Raw genomic sequence first — 25,008 nt, 5'->3', positions numbered from 1 at the left:
AACTTCAAAAATGCATAGCTCTATCATTTATAATTCAATTGACATGAAATTGGTGACCATTTTAAAGGTATTTGAGAGATATATAACTTTGATGAAGACACGTTTCTGATTTGAAGCTCCCATAAAAAGTTAAGCAAGGTGGAATATTGAGACATATGGCTTGACACTTTGAAAATTCAATTTGGACATCAAGCTATCAATTCATGGGCCTATGCGCGCCCATGCACCATGCTATCATCATTTGCCAAATTTGGATGTTTGAAAAGAGTGTGCAAATATCACATGGATTCCCCTATAAATAGAGCTGCATTTGCTCAGAAATCATAGACACATGGCGCCAGCTTTGAATCTCCATTGAAAACCCTTCACACTCATAGGATGACCCTGAAAAAATTATTTTGAATTTGAGCTTGAATCTCCACTGTTTTGGAATTCCATTCTCCAGGAGTCGATTTCTTTTAAACCTTTCCATTTCTCTACTGCAAGGAATTGAAGTGAAGCCAAGCATAATTCAGATCAAGATCTAGCAAGATCAGACCTCCATTGAAGGTAATTTGCAGAAATTTTAAACTCTTCAATTCTCATAATTTATTGCTCAATTCCATTGAATCTTGAGTTCTCTGAAGTCCTACCAATGTAGGCAAGAAGATTGAGTTGCTTTGAGGCCAAATCGAAGCAACTTAGATCATGAACCTCGTTTTTCAATTTCACATATCACTTAATATATTTGGAATTGGAAGAATTGGAGGTAATATGCGTGCTCAGTGATGTTTTCTCTTCAAGATCATGTCTCTGTTTTGTATTTTGGTGATGGTTCATCTTGACCAGTCCGGTGGAGCTCACCGGGGAAGATGACCGGAGCTCTGGCTCCGGCGATGCGGTGTCTCACCTCTAAACCACATGATCCAAGTCCCACGTTATAATCCGGAGCGTTGATGTTGATTACCTCATTTGCCACGCGGTTGACTAAGGCATTGGTGGAACGTGCGTTTTGGATCATCAGATTTGCCATCTCAATTAATGAGGGAGATCTGATGGTCCACATATTTTTGAATTTTTAACATTTTATTTTAATTACATTTTCTTCAATAGTTCATATTAAATTCAATATTGATCCAAAAAATATGGGACTTTCACCAAAAATTTCCAAATATTTTTCTCTTTCATTTTTTGAATTAAATTTTTTTTTGGATCATTATTAATATTTTTCAAGAATTAATTGATTTTGAAATTGTTTTTAATTGTTTTAAAATATTTTTAAGTGTCCAAAAATTATGAAATTTTTTATTCAAGGTCCTTTGACCTTGTTTGACCTATGATAAATCTCATGGCAATTTATTTGGTGTTTTTATGATATTTTAGGATTTGGACAAAACATTTTTGAATTTAATGCATTATTTTAATATTTTTAATTGAATAAATGTCATTTTAATTATGTTGACCATTTTCATTGACTTAATTGAATTCAATTGTTTATTGATAGGCCTTAGTCAAGGTTGATTTGACTTTGTCAAGTTAATATCATTGGATTTAGTGGATTGATGGAATGTACATTCCATCTCCCAAAATGAATGAATGATATTAATTTGATAAAAGTCCTCCTTTGACCAATATGTGATCTCATTCATCCCTTTCCATCTTCATCTAATTCCCCTTCTCAAAGTCCTAATGCTAGTTGATTGAAAGATTAACATGAGTATGGATGAGATTTGGCCACACCATTTTCATATTTTGTGTGTGGTATGTTTAAAGAGCATAGTTCTTAATACTATGTCTCCAATATGCATTAGCACCAAAATTCTATTTCCCGGCCTCAAATAGTTATGACTTCTACATAAGTCCAATTATAATTGCTTAACATAGCGCTAAATTTGTGACATAAAAGGCATAAGCATTCTAGTTTGTGAGATTGTAAGTCTCCCCTCTTCCATGGTATTGTGTGGAAACTTGGCCTTCTTTCCTTACTTTGGAAGATGTTTTGGTTCAAGGATCCATGCTTGTGGCAAGTGGGTTGAGTGTTCTCCAAAGAATGTCTTGAAATCAAAAGCAAAACCAAATTAACTTCTAACTTACTAACCATTAACTTTTACTTTCAAGCTTTTACTTCAATGCAATTTATTTTTTAGTACATTATATCATTTTCCATTATACATATCATTCTAATTGTTTATGTTAATGTAATTTTCACTTTGTCCATTTGGACCATATAATGTGATATTGTTTTGTTTGTATATACTTTTGAGTGGACTGTTGGTTTGATCTTGCCCAAATGGATTAGAACTTAGGCAACATTCCTTTCCTAATGGACTTGGCCAATGCCAATTTATTGAAGAATCAAGTGTTTCTAATTTGCAATTCATCTGATACACCATTCAAGATCTGTCCAGTTCATCTACAACATTGATCATGGTTAAGTTGTTATGTTGAACCTGTGACTTGTGGAATTCATCTGTTGCAAGGGCTATAGTGAAGAAGATCATTGAAGTGGATAAGCTGTTATGTTGAACCTGTGACTTGTGGAATTCATCTGTTGCAAGGGCTATAATGAAGAAGATCATTGAAGTGGATAAGCTTGGATGAGGCCATCTTTATTTGATGCCTTTGCTCTTCAAGATTGATATAATTGTGCATTTGTGTGTTGCTTGATTCTAAATGTCCAAGGGAATTTTGGGTTTTCTATTGACATTCTTGTCTATTGGATTCCTACCCATTTGGTCAGATCTTTTCAACTCTTAACTTTTAAGTTTGTGCATAGGTTTAGTCCCTTCATCTTCTCCCCATTTATTTAATTTCAAAATCTCTCCCTCCGTTTTCAAAATCTTCTTTGATTGAACTTATTTTGTTCAAAAAATTGACCTCTTTTCAAAAGAGATAGAAACTTTGGCCTTATGCCATTGCATTTTCAGACTTATTTTCTTAAATCAAACTTGTAAATAAACTTAATCATACTTGACTTAAACTTTCAAAAAGCCAAAAAGAACTAAAGCATTCAAACCATTTTAGGCCTTTGTGCCTTTCAAGCTTAATTTTTGTTAAAATCAACATACTCACTTTGAAATTTGTAGCACAAACTACGAGGTTTTGATCCCCCATTTTATGTTGGTACGTAGGCACAACTCCAAAGGTCTTGTCAAACACAAAAATAGAATTAATGAATTCTTTTCTCATCCCCCCCATTCTATTTGTTTGTAAACATTAATTTGTACAAAATACATATGCATACAAAAAGGGCTCCCTAGGAGTAACCAACCCTCTTACCTCCGATCTCTGACTTTTATTAGTTTTTATTTAAAAACTTCTTACTTATTGGGTTTTGTTCGTACTTTTCCCTTTTCCCTTGGAAATAATAAAAGTGCGGCGGTGACTCTTGTTAATCTATATTTAGCATGTCAATAGCTTAATGATCATGAATTTCCCGTTAAAAAAATTAAGTGGCGACTCTGTTGGGGAGTAGTCTCCACTGGGTCTAGCCTACTTTTCGTGTGAATATATTTCTATATATGCGACATTTATATATATATATATATATATATATATATATATATATATATATATATTATATATATATATATATATATATATATATATATATATATATATATATATATATATATATATATATATATATATAGATATATATATATAGATATGTAAGTGTGATATAATTTGCTTGTTGTGCTTGGTGATCTCTGAATGGTGAGATAAGTTCTAACCCGAACTTGAGTGCAATTAAGATTGGAGGATGGTATAGTCATGTTCGACTTGTGTGGAGTAGTCCTTAACAAGTTGGCTTTAGATCCATCTGCTCAGTGGAGACTCCTTTGGATTTGGAAATGTCACACAAGTATTTGTGGTTAGCTATTACTATTTCTAATTGGGTCTGAGAAGCTGAGGACCTTAGAACCCCTAACCCATCTTGGCCTATTTAGGACGTAGTGCGGAAACTGTTCAGGTGTAGACTTGATAAAAGTTGTTAAGCGATACTACACTCAAACGAGTTCCTCTTGAGAATATTATGGGTCGATAAGTCAGTCATCTTAACCTGTAATATCCGATAGATGGAATTAAGACTCTGGGAACTTTTTAGAACATGATCTACAGGTTTTTATCCTTAGTTCGCTCCTTTGGGGATGGTTCTTACCCAGACTCCATGCTCATGACTTACAACAAACCCTCGATTTTTGGTTGATCCAATCAAGTCTTGTCAATATCAATGGAACTTGGGTGTTGATAAGGTGTAAACCATAATCCACCAAAATGGATGATTGATCTTGATAGTGACTTGATTCATCCCTTGACCTTTGTTTGCCTAGTGTGTGATCCCTTTTTTGTGATTTTGCATTCATGCATTCATGCGCATCATAACATTCATCCCACAAAAATTTCAGGGAACTAAGGTATCATTTGCAAATATTTTCAGACCATGGATTATAGACGAAGGAACACTAAGAACTATAGTTTTAGATGTCCCGACTTGAAAGAGTTAAGGAAGCTAGCATCTTTTGTATTGGATCCCTTGGACTTCAAACAACGTCATGGGAAGATTCTATCCATCTTGTCTGCTGATGTAGTTGAAGGACTCTTGAGTGTATTGGTGCAGTTCTATGATCCTCTCTACCATTATTTCACTTTTCTATATTTTCAACTTGTGCCTACCTTGGAGGAGTATTCTCATCTTTTAGGGATACCTATTACCAGTAAAGGACCTTTTAGTTGATTGGAGGAGATTCCCCGGTCTAGTATTATTGCTGAAGCTCTTCACTTGAAGAAGTCTGAGATAGAGGCTCATTGGGTGAAGAAAGGAGGGTTATTTGGCTTGCCATCTGTTTTCCTCATCAAGGAAGCTACCACTTTTGCTCAAGCTGGTAGTATGGATGCTTTTGAAGCTATATTTATGTTGCTCATCTATGGATTAACTTTGTTCCCTAACATTGACAGTCTTATTGATGTTAACGCCATTAGACTTTTCTTGATTGGGAATCCTGTGCCTACTTTGTTGGGTGATATATATTTCTATTTGCATCTAAGGAATTCTAAAGGTGATGGAACTATTGACTGTTGCATTCCTCTTCTGTACAAGTGGTTTATTTCGCACTTGCCTCACACGCCTGCTTTTGTGGAGAACAAACAATGTCTAAGGAGGTCTTAGAGACTCATGTCTCTCACTAATGATGATATAGTTTGGTATGATCCATCCTTAAGCAGTTTGGACATTATAGATAGTTATGGTGAATTCTCTAGTGTGCCTCTCATTGGTACACAAGAAGGAATTAACTACAACCCTGCTTTGGCTCGTCGTCAACTTGGGCTCCCCTTGAGAGACAAACCTAATAACACTTTGTTAGAAGGTCTTTTCTATCAAGAGGGTAAGGATCCCTAACATTTGAAGCAGAAGATTATGCATGCTTGGAATTATATCAATAGGAAAGGAAGATTCGAGCTTGGTCCGTGCAATTGTGTAGCTTTGGAAGCTTACACTCTTTGGGTGAAGAAGAGAGCTTTGGAGTTGAAGATGCCTTATCCTTGTGAAAGACATATGTCTATGGTTGTGGTTGAGCCATTAACTCTCCCTAACCAAGATGTAGAGGAGTTGGAAGACGCGCTTATCAAGATGAAGCAAGGGAAGGATATGTGGAAAGAGCATTTCCATGCCTTGAGCAAGAAGCATGAAGAGTTGCAGTTGGAGTCTAAAGACAAAGATGCATTGATTAAGCTACTTGAAGACCGAGTGATGAAGAGACAGAGAGAGCCAGAGGTGTCATCTTCTAGCATGCCTCAACCTTCGGTTGTTTGGAAGAAGATTGTTGACCAGCTTGTCCTCGAGAAGACCCAGATGAAGGCTTCTTTTGAGACCGAGATTCGTCGCATTCGAAGGAAGTAAGCGCCTTCAGCCAAATCTTCTAACACCGTTGTTAGGAATCCTTAGGATGACTAGTCTCCTTTTCCCTTGTATCTTTTATTTTTGGTTTCTGAAATTGTACTCAGTGTAATCCTACCAATTTATATAAATAAAAAGAGATTTTTCGGTCATATCAAATTGTTGCAATTGTCATTTAATATATATGTATTTGCAAATGATATAGTAAGTTCCTTGAAAATAATAATAATAATAATAATAATAATCAAGCATTACATTTCATGCATCATTTGCATAAGCAGGTTTTAGCCAGGTGTCTGACTGGTGTTCTTCTGTGCTTTAGCCAAGCTGACTCACCGGTACAACACCAAAGCTAACCACCAGAGAATCATGGAACACCTTGAGCAAGAGAATAGAGATTTGAAAGATGAGATTGCCCGACTGACTGCCATGACTGAGTCAGTTCTTGCTGCCTAAAGTCAAGCTTCTCCAACGCCTGTAACTCCTCCCGCGAGAACTGTTATTTCTGAAGCGCTAACCTCTATTGTGCCTACTGCCACCGCCCACTTTGCTCCGAACATGCCTGCTGGATTCCCGTGGGGAATGCCTCCGAATTTTGTGCCAGAAGGTTTCGCTCCTACTTTTGCTTCCATGCCGGCATCTAGCCCGATCATGTCTGTGCCACCTCCCGTTGTGCACACTTTGCCACGTGTAGAGGACACCATCTACCATTCCGAGCCATCTGAGGGCCCAGATATCTATGAGAAGATGGATGAAATGAATAACCAATTCCTTGAGCTGCATAAGGAACTGAAAACGCTGAGAGGCAAAGATCTATTTGGAAAGAGTGTTGTTGAACTGTGCTTAGTGCCCAATGTGAAAATCCTAGTAAAATTCAAAGTGCCTGACTTTGAGAAGTATAAGGGGAATTCTTGTCCACTCAGTCATCTTGTGATGTATGCCCGCAAGATGTCAATCCAAACAGATAATGATCAGCTGCTGATTCACTATTTCCAGGATAGCCTGACAAGTGTTGCACTCCGTTGGTATATGGGGTTAGATAGTGCAAGCATCCGCACTTTCAATGATCTAGGAAAGACTTTCATGAAGTAGTACAAGTATAAATTGGATATGGCGCCGGATAGGGACCAGTTGAGGTCCATGTCTCCGAAAGATAAGGAGACATTCGATGAGTATGACCAGCGCTGGAGGGAGTTGGCTGCCCAGATCACTCCTCCTTTGGAGGAGAAAGAGATGACGAAAATCTTTCTGAAAACCCTGAGTTCATTTTACTATGAACGCATGATTTCCAGTTCCCCTAGTGATTTTACCGAAATGGTAAATATGGGGATGAGACTTGAAGAAGGGGTCTGTGAAGGACGATAATCAAAAGATGAGGCGATGACTAGCAAGAAGTATGGGAGTAGTTTCAGTAAGAGGAAGGATAATGAAACAAACACAACTTCTAGTGGGAGGTAGAGGAGGCCTGAAGCAAGAAGAAATCCACCACCCCATCAACACCATCATCATCAAGTATCTTCCGTCATTCCAGTAGTTTCAAATCAGCAAACACCACCAATTCAACAATGACAACATCAATATCAAAATCAAAATCAACATCAACAACAACAACCACGACAAAGAATAAACACCTAAAAAAACAACAACTTCAACAACAATCATCACCAGCAACAGAATTTCGAGAGGAAGAAGGTCTCTTTTGACACAATTCCTATGTCATATGCAGAACTGTACCCATCCTTGGTCCTTAAAAAATTGATTCAACCGAGGAATCTATCGCAGATCCCAGAGCCACTTCCTTGGTGGTATAATCCCGAGCTTCGTTGTGCTTTTCACCAGAGTGCACTTGGGCACGATATTGAGAACTATTATCCGCTGAAGTATGAGGTGCAAAAGCTTATGAAGAGTTGCATGGTGTCTTTTGAAGACCGCACGCCTAATGTGAAAGCTAAACCTTTGCCCGCTCATGGGAATTCTTTAGTGAACATGGTGGACGGCTGTCCCGGTGAATTCAAAGTTTTAGATGTCCGGTTTATCCGAAGATCTTTGGTGCAGATGCACAAAGATATCTGTTTACTAAGTGATTGTCAGCATGATCACGATGGTTGTGATATTTGTAGCGTGAACCCAAGATTGTATGTTGTAGTAAAAAGGGACATCCAGCGTATGATGGATGAAGCCATGATCCAGATTGTTCAATCCCGTCATGTAGATGACGACGTCAATGTCATAGTTCCCTTTTTCAAGCAACCAGAGCGGTTGGTGATTCAATATGGTAGCAGCAGTAGCAAGAGCGTCAATAATAGATCAGTTTCGCCGTTAGAAATACGGTTAGCGGGGCCCATCCCGTATGCATCTGATAAGGCTGTACCGTATCAATACAATGCTATGATGATGGAGAATGGTCAAGAGGTACCATTGCCTATGACCAGTTCAGTAGTAAGCATTGCAGATGTTACGAAGGTGACGCGCAGTGGTCGAGTTTTTGGACCGGTGTTCCCGGAAAATAAAGAAGAAACTGTTATTGGTAAAAAGGAGGAGGTGCCTAGTATAGATCCTGTTGGCTGTTCAAAGGATAATTCTGGTGAATCCAGCAATTTGAAAGTCAATAATGAGGATGAGGTGCTCCGACTTATTAAGAGAAGCAAATTTAATGTGGTTGAGTTGTTGCTCCAGAATCCCTCAAAGATTTTCGTGTTGTCTCTGCTTTTGAATTCTGAAGCGCACAGAGAAGCACTCCAGAGAGTTCTTGAACAAGCATATGTGGAGCAAGATGTTATTGTGGATCAATTTGATCACATTGTGGCTAACATCACTTCATACAACAATCTGAGCTTTTGCGACGAAGAACTCCTTGAGGAGGGAAGAAATCACAATCTGGCTTTGCATATTTCGATGAATTGCAAAGAGGATGCTTTGTCAAATGTGCTCGTTGACACCAGTTCGTCACTTAATGTGCTTCCGAAGTCAACATTGTCAAAGTTATCGTACCAAGGAGCTCCCATGAGATATAGTGGGGTGATTGTTAAAGCTTTTGATGGCTCTCACAAGACGATCATTGGAGAAGTGGACCTTCCAGTCAAGATGGGTTGGAGTTATTTTTAGATTACTTTCAAGGTAATGGATATTCACCCGACCTACAACTGTTTATTGGGGAGGCCATGGATTCATGAGGCAGAGACTGTTACCTCCACTCTGCATCAGAAGCTCAAATTTGTCAAGAATGGCAAGCTGGTGATTGTGGGAGGTGAGAAAGCGCTATTAATTAGCCATTTGTTATGTTTCTCACATGTAGAAGCTGAGGATGAGGTTGGGACTCTGTTCCAAGCCTTATCTATTGCTGCTGAAAAGAAAGTTGGGGCACCTATGTCCTCTCTAAAAGATGCGTAGAAAATTGTTAAAGAAGGTCCTGTTGATCAGTGGGGGCGCGTGGTAGAGGTCTCCGACAATAAAGGCAGAACTGGTTTGGGGTTCCAGAAGGGCTCGTCAACCGTTAGATCTGAAGAGATGCAACTCAGCTTCCATAGTGGAGGGTTCATTCAGGAGAATGAACAACACCTAGTTGCTGAGCTAAAGGATAATAAAGAGGAAAACTGCACCAACTTTGTAACGCATGGAGGGACATGCAACAATTGGACTGCCATTGATATTCCTGTTATTTTGCATCGATCTAAGTAATTGCTTTACATTTTAAAATCCTTCTCCTATGCCTAAGGGAGAAGTGAACATTGTTTAGGGATTTTTTTAATTGATTATCAATAAAATTAATTCTATTCATCCACATCTTTGATGTTTATTTTTACTTTTCGCTTTATTTTGAAAATGGTAATCACAAAAAACATAAATAAATAATATAATTGTCCATGTGCATAATATTTGGTCACAAGTTCACTTCTCTAAAATCAAAATATCAAATCATTATGCATGTTTGTTCCTAACCCCATTGAATACAATGATCCTTCTCCTTCTCCAAATTTTGAATTCCCTGTGTTTGAAGCCGAAGAGGAAAATGATGTAGAAGTGAGTGAGGATTTCTCTTGTCTTCTTGAGCAAGATGAAAAGATTATTCAACCGTTTGAAGAACAGATTGACCTTGTCAACTTGGGTTCCGAGGATGATGTAAAGGAAGTCAAGATTGGATCTCGACTGTGTCTAGATGCTAAGAAAGGGTTGATTGATCTTCTTTGAGAGTATTCAGATGTGTTTGCTTGGTCCTATCAAGACATGCCTGAGATTGTGGAGCATAGATTGCGGTTGAAGCTAGACTGCCTGCCAGTCAAGCAAAAGTTGAGAAGAACGCATGTTGATATTGCTGTGAAGATCAAAGAGGAAGTTCAGAAGCAGATTGATGTCGGTTTCCTTATGACTGCTGAGTATCCGCAATGGGTGGCCAATATTGTGCTTGTGCCGAAGAAAGATGGAAAAGTCCGCATGTGTGTTGACTATCGAGATTTGAATAGAGCCAGTCCGAAAGATGATTTCCCTCTGCCACACATTGATATGTTGATAGACAATACTACTAGATTCAAAGTCTTTTCGTTTATGGATGGAATTTCGGGATATAATCAAATCAAGATGGCACCCGAGGATATGGAGGAGAACACATTCATTACACCCTGGGGAACATTCTGATATAAAGTGATGCCTTTCGGTCTAAAGAATGCTGGTGCGACATACTAGAGAGAAATGACTACTCTTTTTCATGATATGATGCATAAAGAGATTGAAGTATATGTCAATGACATGATTGCTAAATCAATTGATGAGGAGGAACATGTTGAGCATTTGTTGAAGTTATTCCAGCATTTGAGGAAGTATAAACTCCGCTTGAATCCCAATAAGTGTACTTTTGGTGTTCGTTCTGGTAAGTTGTTGGGCTTTATTGTTAGTGAGAAGGGTATTGAAGTTGATTCTGCCAAGGTCAAAGCAATACAAGAGATGCCTATGCCCAAAACTGAGAAGCAAGTCAGAGGTTTTCTCGTCCTCTTGAATTATATTTCAAGATTCATTTCCCACATGACTGCCACATGTGCTCCTATATTCAAGCTTCTTTGGAAAGATCAGTCTTGTGATTAGACCGAAGATTGCCAGAAAGCATTTGATAGTATCAAGGAATATTTGCTTGAACCTCCAATTTTTTTTCCACCTATTGAAGGAAGACCGTTGATCATGTATTTAATTGTACTAGAGGATAGTATGGGTTGTGTTCTTGGTCAGCAAGATGAGACTGGGAAGTAAGAGTTTGCAATTTACTACCTCAGTAAGATGTTCACCGACTGTGAGACTTGGTATTCAATGCTTAAGAAGACTTGTTGCGCATTGGCTTGGGATGCTAAGCGTCTGCGTCAGTATATGTTGAATCATACCACTTGGTTGATATCCAAAATGGATCCACTCAAGTATATATTTGAGAAGCCTGCTTTAACTGGAAGGAGTTCCCGTTGGTAGATGTTGTTATCAGAGTATGATATCAAATTTTGGACTTCAAGCTATCCCTTATAAATAGAGCTACATTTGCTCAGAAATCATAGACACATGGCGCCAGCTTTGAATCTCCATTGAAAACCCTTCACTCTCATAGGATAACCCTGAAAAATTCTTTTGAACTTGAGCTTGAATTTCCACTGTTTTGGAATTCAATTCTCCAGGAGTCCATTGCTTCTAAACCTTTCCATTCCCCTCCTGCAAGCAATTGAAGTGAAGCCAAGCATAATTCAAATCAAGATCTAGCAAGCTCAGACCTCCATTGAAGGTAATTTGCATAAATTTTAAACTCTTCGATTCTCTCAATTTATTTCTCAATTCCATTTATTATTGAGTTGTCTGAAGTCCTACCAATGTAGGAAAGAAGATTGAGTTGCTTTGAGGCTAAATCGAAGCAATCAGATCATGAACCTCATTTTTCAATTCCACATATCTCTTATCATATTTGGAATTGGAAGAATTGGAGGTGATATTCATGCTCAATGATGTTTCTTCTTCAAGATCATGTCCCTGTTTTGTATTTTGGTGATGGTTCATCTTGACCAGTCCGGTGGAGCTCACCGGGGAAGATGACCGGAGCTCTGGCTCCGGCGATGAGGTGTCTCACCTCTGAACTACTTGATCCAAGTCCCACGTTATAATCTGGAGCGTTGATGTTGATTACCTCATTTGCCACGCGGTTGACTTAGGCAATGGTGGAACGCGCGTTTTGGATCATCAGATCTGCTACCTCAATTAATGAGGGAGATCTGATGGTCCACGTATTTTTTAATTTTTAATATTTTGTTTTAATTGCATTTTCTTCAATAATTCATATTAAATTCAATATTGATCCAAAAAATATGGGACTTTCACCAAAAATTTCCAAATATTTTTCTCTTTCATATTCTGAATTAAAATTATTTTTTGGATCATTATTAGTTTTTTTCATGAATTAATTGGTTTTGCATTTGTTTTTAATTAGTTAAAAATATTTTTAAGTGTCCAAAAATTATGAAATTTTTTATTCAAGGTCTTTTGACCTTGTTTGACCTATGATAAATCTCAAGGCCATTTATTTGGTGTTTTAATGAGATTTTAGGATTTGGACAAAACATATTTGAATTTAATGCATGATTTTAATATTTTTAATTGAATAAATGTCATTTTAATTATGTTGACCATTTGTATTGATTTAATTGAGTTCAATTGTTTGTTGTTGGGCCTTGGTCAAGGTTGATTTGACTTTGTCAAGTTAATATCATTGGATATAGGGGACTGATGGAATGTACATTCCATCTCCCAAAATGAATGAATGATATTAATTTGGTAAAAGTCCTCCTTTGACCAATTTGTGATCTCATTCATCCCTTTCCATCTTCATCTACTTCCCCTTCTTCATCCATTCATTTCCAATTGGCAAATGACATCTCAAAGTCCTAATGCTAGTTGATTGAAAGATTAACATGAGTATGGATGAGATTAGGCCACACCTTTTGCATATGTTTGTGTGTGGTATGTTTAAAGAGCATAGTTCTTAATACTATGTCTCCAACATGCATTAGCGCTAAATTTGTGACATAAAAGGCATAAGCATTCTAGTTAGTGAGATTGTAAGTCCCCCCTATTCCATGGTATTGTGTGGAAACTTGGCCTTCTTTCCTTCCTTTGGAAGATGTTTTGGTTCAAGGATCCATGCTTGTGGCAAGTGGGTTGAGTGTTCTCCAAAGAATGTCTTGAAATCAAAAGCAAAACCAAATTAACTTCTAATCTACTATCCATTAACTATTACTTTCAAGCTTTTACTTTAATGCAATTTCTTTTTTAGTACTTTATATCATTTTCCATTATACATATCATTCTAATTATTTATGTTAATGTAATTTTCACTTTGTCCATTTGGACCATATTATGTGATATTGGGTTGTTTGTATATACTTTGTTTGTTTGATTGGTCTTTGACCACTAATGTACATAAAAATAACAAAAACCCTAAAAAACTTTTGAGTGGACTGTTGGTTTGATCTTGCTCAAATGGACTTAGAACTTAGGCAACACTCCTTTTCTAATGGACTTGGCCAATGCTAATATGTTGAAGAATCAAGTGTTTGTAATTTGCAATTCATCTGATACACCATTCAAGATCTATCCAGTTCATCTACAACATTGATCATTGTTAAGCTGTTATGTTGAACCTGTGACTTGTGGAATTCATGTGTTCCAAGGGATATATTGAAGAAGATCATTGAAGTGGATAAGCTTGGATGAGGCCATCTTTATTTGATGCCTTTGCTCTTCAATATTGATATAATTGTGCATTTGTGTGTTGCTTGATTCTAAATGTCCAAGGGAATTTTGGGTTTTCTATTGACATTCTTGTCTATTGGATTGCTACCCATTTGGTCAGATCTTTTCAACTCTTAACTTTTATGTTTTTGCATAGGTTTAGTCCCTTCATCTTCTCCCCGTTTCTTTAATTTCAAAATCTCTCACTCCCTTTTCAAAATCTTCTTTGATTGAACTTATTTTGTTCCAAACTTTGACCACTTTTCAAAAGATATAGAAACGTTAGCCTTATGCCATTGCATTTTCAGACTTATTTTCTTAAATCAAACTTGTAAATAAACTTAATCATACTTGACTTAAACTTTCAAAAATCCAAAAAGAACTAACCCATTCAAATCATTTTAGGCCTTTGTGCCTTTCAAGCTTAATTTTTGTTAAAACCAACATACTCACTTTGAAATTTGTAGCACGAACTACGAGGTTTTGATCCCTCATTTTATGTTGGTACATAGGCACAAGTCTGAAGGTCTTGTCAAACACAAAAATATAATTAATGAATTCTTTTCTCATCCCCCCCATTCTATTTGTTTGTAAACATCACTTTGTACAAGATACATATGCACACAAAAAGGGCTCCATAGGAGTACCTAGGGCACTTTGGGTGCTAACACCTTCCCTCTGTGTAACCAACCCCTTTACCTGCGGTCTCTGACTTTTATTAGTTTTTATTTGAAAACTTCTTACTTATTGGGTTTTGTTCGTACTTTTCCCTTTTCCCTTGGAGATAATAAAAGTGCGGTGGCGACTCTTGTTAATCGATCTTTAACTTGTCAATAGCTTAATGATCATGAATTTCCCGCTACACTGTCAACTTGGCTTCCATCAAGACACGCAATGATGGGATCTCAACCTCTACTCGGAGCACAACTTCCATGCCATAAACAAGTGAGAAAGGGGTTGCCCTTGTTGAAGTGCGGATAGATGTATGGTACCCATGCAAAGCAAATGGGAGCATCTCATGCCAATCTTTATAGGTCACTACCATCTTCTGAATGATCTTCTAGATATTCTTGTTTGCACCTTCAACAACCCCGTTCATCTTATATCTGTAGGGAGAAGAATTATGATGTGCAATCTTGAAGTCTTTGCAAAGAGCTTCTACCATATTATTGTTCAAGTTAGATCCATTATAAGTAATGATCTTACCTGGCACACAATACCGACATATAATCTGATTTTTGATAAACCTTACAACAACTTTCTTGGTTACATTCGCATACGATGTCGCTTCAACCCACTTTGTGAAGTAGTCAATAGCCACCAGAATGAAACGTTGTCCATTCGAAGCTTTGGGCTCAATCATGCCAATCATATCCATTCCCCACATGGAGAAGGCCCATGGAGAGGAAATGATATTCAACATTGTCGGAGGAACATGAATCATATCTGCATAAATTTGACACTTGTGGCATTTCTCCACAAACATGCAACAATCAGATTCTATTGTCAGCCAATAGTAACATGCTCTCAACATCTTCTTAGCCATAGCATGTCCATTGGAATGAGTACCAAAGGAACCTTCATGAACTTCAATCATCAACATGTCTGCTTCAGTTCTATCCACGCATCTGAGCAGAACCATATCGAAGTTTCTCTTGTAAAGCACATCGCCATTAAGGTAGAAGTTGCGAGCATCTGCCATCCAATTTTCATCTCGAGGGATGTGATGAAACTAAACCTTTATAAAGAAAGTTGAAATCCTTCTTGCATAGTCTCTATATGGTATTAAACTAGTTTGATTCATCTCCCATTCACCTTTGATCTGATTCACAACCAAAGCTGAATCTCCATAGATGTAAAGGTATTTGATTTTGAGATCAATGGCCTCTTCAAGCCCCATAATGCAAGCTTTATACTCAGCCATGTTATTTGTACACTTGAAAGTCAATCTAGCTATAAGTGGAAAATGAGCGCCTTGAGGAGTAATAATTACTTCCCCAATGCCATTACCATACTGATTAACAGCCCCAATGGGAACCAGGTTCTGGCCCTTCTTCAAGCAATGGTTCATCACAATCTTTCATTTTCACATACAAAATCTCTTCATCAAGAAAATCATAATGCACTGACTTATAGTCTTCAATCAGTTGGTGAGCCAAATGGTCAGCCAAGCCACTACCTTTGATAGATATATGATATCGGTATTCGATATCATACGAAGATAACAACATCTGCCAATGGGAAGTCCTCCCAGTTAAAGCAGGCTTCTCAAAAATATACTTGATTGGATCCATTGTGGATATCAACTAAGTAATATGATTCAACATGTACTGGCGTAGATGCTTAGCAGCCCAAGCCAATGTGTAACATCTCTTCTCAAGCATAGAATACCGAGTCTCACATTCGGTGAACTTATTACTGAGGTAGTAAATGGCATATTCTTTCTTTCCAAATTCATCTTGCTGACCAAGAACACATGACATACTCTCTTCAAGCACAATCAAATACATGATCAAAGGTCTTCCATCAACAGGCGGAGACAGAATCGGAGGCTCAAGCAGATACTCTTTAATATTGTCAAAAGCTTTCTGGCAATCTTTTGTCCAAACACAAGACTGATCTTACCAAAGAAGCTTGAATATAGGCACACATGTGGCAGTCATATGCGATATAATCTTGATATATAATTTAAGCGGCCGACAAAACCTTTGACTTGCTTCTCAATTTTGCGCACATGCATTTCTGGTATTGCTTTGACTTTGGCATGATCAACTTCAATACCCTTCTCACTGACAATAAAACCCAACCATTTACCAGAACGAACACCAAAAGTACACTTATTGGGATTCAAGCGGAATAACTTCAATAAATGCTCAACATGCTCTTCTTCATTACTTGATTTGGCAATCATGTCATCCACATAAACCTCGATCTCTTTATGCATCATATCATGAAAAAGAGTGGTCATAGCTCACTGGTATGTTGCACCAACATTCTTTAAATCGAAAGGCATCACTCTATAACAGAATGTTCCTAGGGTGTAACGAATGTGGTCTTCTCCATATCTTCAGGTGCCATTTTGATCTGATTATATCCGGAAAATCCGTCCATAAATGAAAACACTTTGAATTTAGTTGTATTGTCTACCAACATATCAATGTGTGGCAGAGGAAAATCATCTCTCGGACTAGCCTTGTTCAAATCTCTATAGTCAACAAAGATGCAAACTTTTCCATCCTTCTTCGGAACAGGCACAATATTCGCCACCCACTGCGGATATTCGACGGTAACACAAAAACCGGCGTCAATTTTTTTCTGCACCTCCTCTTTGATCTTTACTCCCATATCAGGATGAGTCCACCTTAATTTCTGCTTGACTTGCAGGCATTCTGGCTTCAACGACAAAAATATGCTCCACAATCCTAGAATCCAAACCAGGAATGTCTTGATAGGACCAAGCAAACACATATGAATACTCTCGGAGAAGATCAATCAACCCCTTCTTAGCTTCTGGACATAGTTGAGACCCAATCTTGACTTCTTTCACATCATCTTGAGAACCCGATTTGACTAGCTCCATATGTTCTTCGAATGGCTGAATGGATTTTTCTTCATGCTCAATTAGAGATAATTCATCATATACTTCTTCATCAATCTCTTCCTCAGCCTCAAACACAGGGAAATCAAAGTTTGGGGAGGGAATAGGATCATTGTATTCAATGGGTTTGGGAACCAACCTGCATAATGATTTGATATTTTGATTTTAGAGATGTGAATTGTGACCAAATATTATGCAGATGAACAATTATTATGTATTTATGTTATTTGTGATTACCATTTTCATAAAAGTAAAAAGTAAAAAAAAAACATCATAGATGTGGATGAATAAAATTGCATTTTATTGATGATAATTGAAATACCTAACAATGTTCACTTCTCCCTTAGGCATAGGAGAAGGAGTTTTCTTAAAACAATGAAAAAAATATTACTGAGAATGATGGACAGTAATGGGAACATCAACAAAAACCCAATTGTTGCAAGTCTTGCCATGCGTCACAAATTTGGCGTAGTCTTCATCTGCATCGCTCTCAATTACGGCAACTGAGTATTGTTCATTATCATGGATGAACCTTCTGCTACGGTAACTCGGTTTCACTTATTCAGCTTTGACATTAAACGACCCTTGCTGAAATCCCAATCCAGCCCTACTCTCGTTCTCTGCAATCTCTACCATTCGGCCCCACTGATCAGTACTGCCTTCCTCAATAGCTTTATGGGCATCTTTAAAAAAAGACATGGGTGCCCCAATTTTCTTCACCTCAGCAATAGACAAGGCTTGGAACGGAGTTCCAACCTCCTCCTCAACTTCAACGTATGTAAAAGATGATAGATGGCTCACCAAGAGCGCTTTCTCTCCACCAACAACGACAAGCTTGCCATTCTTCACGAATTTAAGCTTTTGATGCAGCGTAGATGTTACAGCTCCAGCTTCATGGATCCATGGCCTTCCTAATAAATAACTATAGGCCGGGTGGATATCCATTACTTGAAAAGTAATCTGAAAATCACTCAGACCTATCTTCATTGGAAGGTCTACTTCACCAATGACAGTTTTATGAGAACCGTCAAATGCTTTGACAATCACGCCATTGTACCACATAGGGGTGCCTTGATAAGAAAGTTTGGACATATTTGATTTTGGGAGTACATTTAGAGAAGAACCGATATCAACTAGCACATTTGACAGTGCATCCTCCTTGCAATTCATTGATATATGTAGTGCCAGGTTGTGATTTCTGCCTTCCTCGGGAACTTCTTCATCACAAAAACTCAGATTGTTGCAAGAGGTAATGTTAGCCACAATATGGTCAAACTGATCCACAGTAACATCGTGCTCAACATAGGCTTGCTCCAACACTCTTTGCAATGCTTCTTTTTGCGCTTTAGAATTCATTAACAGAGACCACACTAAAATCTTCGATGGAGTTTGGAGTAGCTGCTCCACCAAATTAAACTCACTTATCTTGATTAACCTTAACACTTCATCATCATCATTAGTCTTCAGCTTACTGGATTCACCAGACTCACATACTAGAGCATTAATCGGATTCACCATCGGTACATCCACCTTCTTATTGACTGCAGCCTCTTCTACATCCTTTGGAAAGACTGGGCCAAATACACGACCACTACGGGTCACCTTCGCGATATCAGCTATATTCACAACATAATTTGTCGTAAGCAATGGAACCTCTTGACCATTCTCCACCATTATAGCATTATACTGGTAAGCAACATCTTTATCGGATGCATACGGGATGGGGCCCGCTAACCGTATCACTAACGGTGATACCGATCTTTTGACGCTAATGCTGCTGCTACTATCAAATTGAATGACTACCCGCTCAGGGCTCTTAAACACTAGAACTATTACATTTACATCATCTACTTCTCTTGACTGACAAACTTGGGTAAGCCTTTCATCCATCAATCTCAGAATGTCCCTCTTGACAATAACACGTCCTCGAGGGTTCACTCTACATATCACACAACCATCATGGTCATGCTCACAATCACTGACCAAACATATATCTCTATGAATTGCAACCAAAGACTGTCTTATATGGCGAACATCAAAAACCTTATTTTCTCTAGGACAACCATCTACCATGTTGACAAAGGATTTACCATGGGCGGGCAACGGACTGGCTTTCACATTCGGCGCACCCGTCCTCAAAGGACCCCATCTCACTCTTCACAAGTTTTTGTACCACATAATTCAACGGGTAACAGTTCTCAATATCATGGCCGGGAGCTCCGTGATGAAAGGCACAGCGGAGTTCGGGCTTATACCACAATGGAAGTGGTTCGGGAATTTGCGGTGGATTTCTTGGTTGAAGTTGGTTCTTGAGAACCAAAGATGGGTAAAGTTCGGTGTATGACATAGGAATAGGGTCAAAAGAGACCTTTTTTCTCTCGAAGTTTTGTTGTTGATTATTATTGTTGTTGTAGTTGGTTCTTTATTGCGGTTGTTGTTGAAATTGTTGTTGAATTGGGACTGATTCCACTAATCTTTATCTTGCTTGTGCTTGATCTCACTCCAAATGCTTGCAGAAGAAGGATTGAATGCTCAAAAGGCTATGGATTCCTAGAGATTTGAATTTCAAAATAGTGGAAATTCAACCTCTATTTTAAATGAATTTTTCAGGATTATCCTTTGCAATGTGAGGGTTAATGGTTGGGGATCAAAGCTGGCGCGAATGTGTGTTGATTGCTGAGCATATGAGGCTCTATTTATAGCTAAATCCATTGCTTTTTGCACACTTGAATTCACTTTCCAAATATGGTCAATGATGATGCATGGGTGCATGGGCGCGCATAGGCCTATAAAATCATTTCCATAAGTCCACAAATGAATGTTAGATAGTCTGAATTCAGCTTGGATTGCAAGGCAAGTGTACATTTTGATTTGAAGTTTGATGCTTGCCATGTGATGACACCATGTTCGTGCCATGCGCAACCTATGCATTCCTTGTCCAAAATGAATGAATTTGAGCTGTTTGTTAAGGTAAGATCAAGAGTTACAACTTTCATGTTCAACACTTTTCCATTTGGAGTTTTTAACTTGAAGAAATTTGAGGTGCAAGTTTGGAAATTTTTTACATATCAAAATTTTTCTAAGTGTCAAGCCATATGTCTCAATATTCCACCTTGCCTAACTTTTTATGTGAGCTTCAAATGAGAAACGTGTCTTCATCAAAGTTGTAGCTATCTCAAACACCTGTAAAATGGTCACCATTTTCATGTCATTTGGGTTTGAAATAATAGAGTTATGCATTTTTGATGTTTGGAAAAATCACTTGATTAAAGATATAGGTCAAAAGTGACCTATGATGTAACCTCATATCACATGCTCAAAAAAGTTGAATTAGCTCCCATTCCAAACATAAAAGTTGAAGTAGACACATTGAATTTGATTGTGCAACTTGTAAATCTTTCATCTCATAAAAATTGAGCAAGTTATGGCCTTGGGAAATTGACTTTCAAATTAGGGTTTAGACAAAATGACCTATAATGTTTCAACATAGAAAATGATTTTCCAATCAAAACTAGCTTTAGGTATCAACAAGGAAGTTGTTTGGAATGTCATTTAGAGTAATTTTTCTCTTGGAATCATTTTCATATGGTGAAAATTGTAGGAGATAAGGTCTAGGGAGACCTAGTTTTGATTAGATGAATTGATCTGGCCAACCACCATCAACCAGCTTGCTAATCTTTAATCCTCTTGACTTTCTAGGCTCATGGTAGATCATATATGCATAAGATGATGAAATTTGAAGTGCCACTTGATAAATTTGATTAATTGGTGAGATAGCTTGTAGAAGAAGTTACTCAAGAAACAGAAGAAGAGTCTTGCTGCTACTTAGTCTGATGAAACTGAAACAGAAGGAGAGTTTGCCCATCTTGTGACTGCCTTGACTGGAAGATGGCATTCTGATGAAGACTCCAGTGATGATGAAGTAACTTTTGATGAATTAGCTACTACCTACTGTAACACCCCAAAATTTGCCCTCCTCATTCATGCATTCATTTAGCATTTCATATTGCATTTCATCATGTCAATCAGAATTAGATCCAAGAAACTTTAAAAAAATAAAAAAAAAAATAAAAAATAAAAAAAACGAAAAAAAAAAGAAAAAAAAAAGAAAAAAAGAAAAAAAAATGAAAAAAAGAAAAAAAGAAAAAAAAAGAAGAAAAAAAAATGAAAAAAAAAATAATAATAATTTTTTACAAAAATAAATAAATAAATAAAAATAATAATAAAAAAATAATAAATAAAATATAACAAAAAAATTTGGACTTGGGTCTCTCTCATTTGAGCCCACAAAGCCATGAAATTCAGTCTATAAATACCAAGGTTTCACTTGAGAAAAAGGAAGAGAAGCAAAATACTCTGAGGTTTCCTTCGAACAAAACCCTGGACAAAACCTGGAGAGAAACCTGACAGAGAACTCAGAGCAACCCCCAGGCAGCTCTGAAAAATTCAATCTGACTCACACACTTTCATCTCGCGCAAACCCTAACATTGCCTTGCAAACCCAGCCGTGCCATTTGATTTCAACCGGTCTCTCCCATCAGGTTTGCCTCATTCCCATGATTTTATGCTCTTAATTTGGATCATCTGAATGTATGAGGTATGATGGATGAATTTCATTATGTTTTTGCCCACGGGTTTAATTATGCATGAATGGGTGAAACCTATGCCTTGAATGTTTAATCACATGATTTCTGAAATGTATGCCACAGGGTTTGAGGTTTCTGAAACCATACTGTTATCCATGAAAAAAATGCTTATCGTGTTTCACTAACCCTTTTGTTGATTTTTTGTGAGGGCTCACAAACTCTTGCAGAGATGGTTTGCGTGGTTTTCCCACTTTATTTGTGGGATACCCCCTGGAGGTTCATTCCGATTACCTGTACTGACTCACCTTTCTTTGATGGCATCAGCTTCGGAGATCCCTGGGTTTCTTACTCCTTTAATTGTTGTTACTTCGGATCTTTATCCGTGTGGTATTGTTACCTCTTTTCCGCATTTTATCGTTTTCTTAGCTGGAAGACCTCGATAGGAGGCATTTGTTTTCTTTTGTTTATTTACTTCTGAGCCCATTATTGGCTCATTTACTTTATACATGTTTGTTTTGTATGTGTTCGTATCCCTGCAGGTAGCGCGGTTCCTTCGTCAAGGACTGCCCTTTTGCCCTTGAGCATCCCAAACCCTAAAACCCAAAGCAACACGTTAACTCCTTCTACTACAGGCGAGTAAGTCTCCAAAGGTCGAGCATCCGGTAGATTGCGTAGTGACGTCGTTCGTCCAAAACCCAATCCATAACCCCATAGTTAGCCCAACTACGTTTTGCTCTGATTCTCAGGCCAGATGAGATACGTAGGCATAAGACGCGATGTCTTAGCGAGCACAATTACCCTTAACCCCTAGGTAGCCGAGCTACGAAGACTCTGATTCTCATATTCAGATGAGATACGTATGTAGTGGATGCAACATCCGCGCGAGTCATTTTCATTTAACCCCCCTTTTTAGTAAATAACACATTAGATAAACCCACACCCTTTAGACAAGAACTAAAAAAGTGAATCCCGTAGAGTACTACGGATGCGTAGGGGTGCTAATACCTTCCCTTTGCATAACCGACTCCCGAACCCAAGATTTGGTTGCAAGACCCCGTCTTGTCCTTTCCTTTTTCAGGTTTACTTCGAGCGTTTCCTTTCCCTTTGTCATACCCCAAAATTTGCCTGTTAATCTTGCAAGATATTTTTCAAGACATTGATCTTAAGGGAACAAAGACCCAGCACACAGGTGGCCAAATCCTTCGCCTAGCGAACCCTTCGCTACACCACTCACCTATCGAAGCTTGCGAATACCAGAAATTTTGGGCTTCATTCTGACCCCATTAGGTCACAAAAAATCATTATAAATACCACAACTTCAGTCAGAAGAGAAAAGAAGAAAAAGAGAGACAGACGGACGGAGACAGAAAGAAGGAACAACAAACCCTGAAGGCTAACCCAGAAAATTCAGAGCAACCCTAAAGGAAACCCTGAAGGAAACTCATCTGCACAAAGGTTACCTCCGCCCAACTCAATCCGGCACCAACCCTAAGAGTGATCTGCCAATTCAATGTTGCAATTCAATTGCCAACAGGTTTGCACTACCACTACCGCTTTATGTTTCCAATTTACATGTGGTATTATGATTGAATTTATAAATATATCTTAGGTTTTGCATGTGGATTTAAATATGTATGGATATCTTGAATGTTTAACCATAAAATTTCCGTAATGGATGCCATAGGGTGTGGAGCTTGCTGAAATCGTACTGTTCTTAAATTCAAAACCCGCAGCCGTTCGCTAGCACATCGCTAAGCGAACCTGTAGCAAGGGTTCGCCAGGCCCTCGCTAGGCGAGGCAGCAGCGAATGTGACAGTCGCTGATTTTTCTGTTCTGATTTTTGCTAAACTGATATGTTTTATTGTAACCATGCATGGTTTACCTGACATAATTACTGTTGTGATTCCTTTTGGTTTGGTGCAACTCTCGATTGCACCCTGATTTGGTATTCTGACCTGTTTGTGGGATACCCCTGTGGAGATTCATCCTAATTACCTAATTGATTATAATGTGGAGATTCATCCTAATTACCTAATTGATTATAAAATATTACCTTTGAATATGTGATCTTGGACCTCTCTTTGTTGCCTTATGGTATTACGGTATTACGGTCATGTCCCGCGAATGTGGGGATGCACTTAGCAAAGACCCTTCGGTTAAATCATCATGTCCCTATAAAATAAATCATAGTCCCTCGGATGTTGCCTGCGAATATATGATTTTTGTCCCTCGATGACCCGTCGTTGTAGCCTACGGTTAAATGATGATCGTCCCTTCGAATGCTAAGGTATCCTTACCAATGTTGCCTTCAATAACCAATCGATGACCCTACCATGTCCCTTTTACATCCAAAGGATAAAACTACTTACTTCTCAATAGTAAGGACAGTTTTACCCTCATAAGGATAGGAAATGCCCATACAGACCTTGGCTAGGTATAACTCTTAAATGTTGACTCACAACCTAAAACATTTTTCATACATCACCCTTTGCAAAACATCTACTAGAAAATCACCACTTGGTATACATTCATACTAGAATCATTGCCAAGTTATATTTTTCTAAACAGCTTTCAAAATTAAACGAGATAAATACTTTGTATACATTCATACAAGAATCATTACAAAGCTAAACTCTCTTTTCAAAACATTTTCTAAGCAGTTCACAAACACTTTTTCAGACAAGAAAAACATAAGTGATCCAGCAATTAAGAGCCCATGGATAACCATGGATACAAAGGGTGCTAACACCTTCCCTTTGTATAATGTACCTCCCGAACCCAAAATCTAATTAAGGTCTTTCCTGTTCTTTTCCACCTTTCCTTATTGGATAAAAGAAAAGTCGGTGGCGACTCTTGCTATCCGCGACATTTGCTTTCCAAAGCAAAAACACAACAGTTAGTTCACCGTATAACAGAACTGGCGACTCTGCTGAGGACTATCTAAAAAAGAGAGGTTGCCTTAAAAAAAAAGAAAAAAAAAAGAAAAAAAAAAGAAAAAAAAAAGAAAGAAAGATCACTTATTTGAATTGTCTGATTTACTTTTAAGGGATTGCTTGGGTATTTTATGCTTGAGTGAAAGATCCTACACCCGGATCTAGTGTACCTTAGGTAAGTAGCAAGAGATCATCGCGACTATCCGGCGTATACTGGAATGGTTAAAATGATGGCTACAGTTAATGTGACACTTTGGATGTCCT

Source organism: Lathyrus oleraceus, chromosome 2 (assembly GCF_024323335.1).
Source record: "Lathyrus oleraceus cultivar Zhongwan6 chromosome 2, CAAS_Psat_ZW6_1.0, whole genome shotgun sequence".
Taxonomy (NCBI): domain Eukaryota; kingdom Viridiplantae; phylum Streptophyta; class Magnoliopsida; order Fabales; family Fabaceae; genus Lathyrus; species Lathyrus oleraceus.
The sequence above is the reverse complement of the archived record's forward strand: the minus strand, read 5'-3'. Positions refer to the sequence as shown.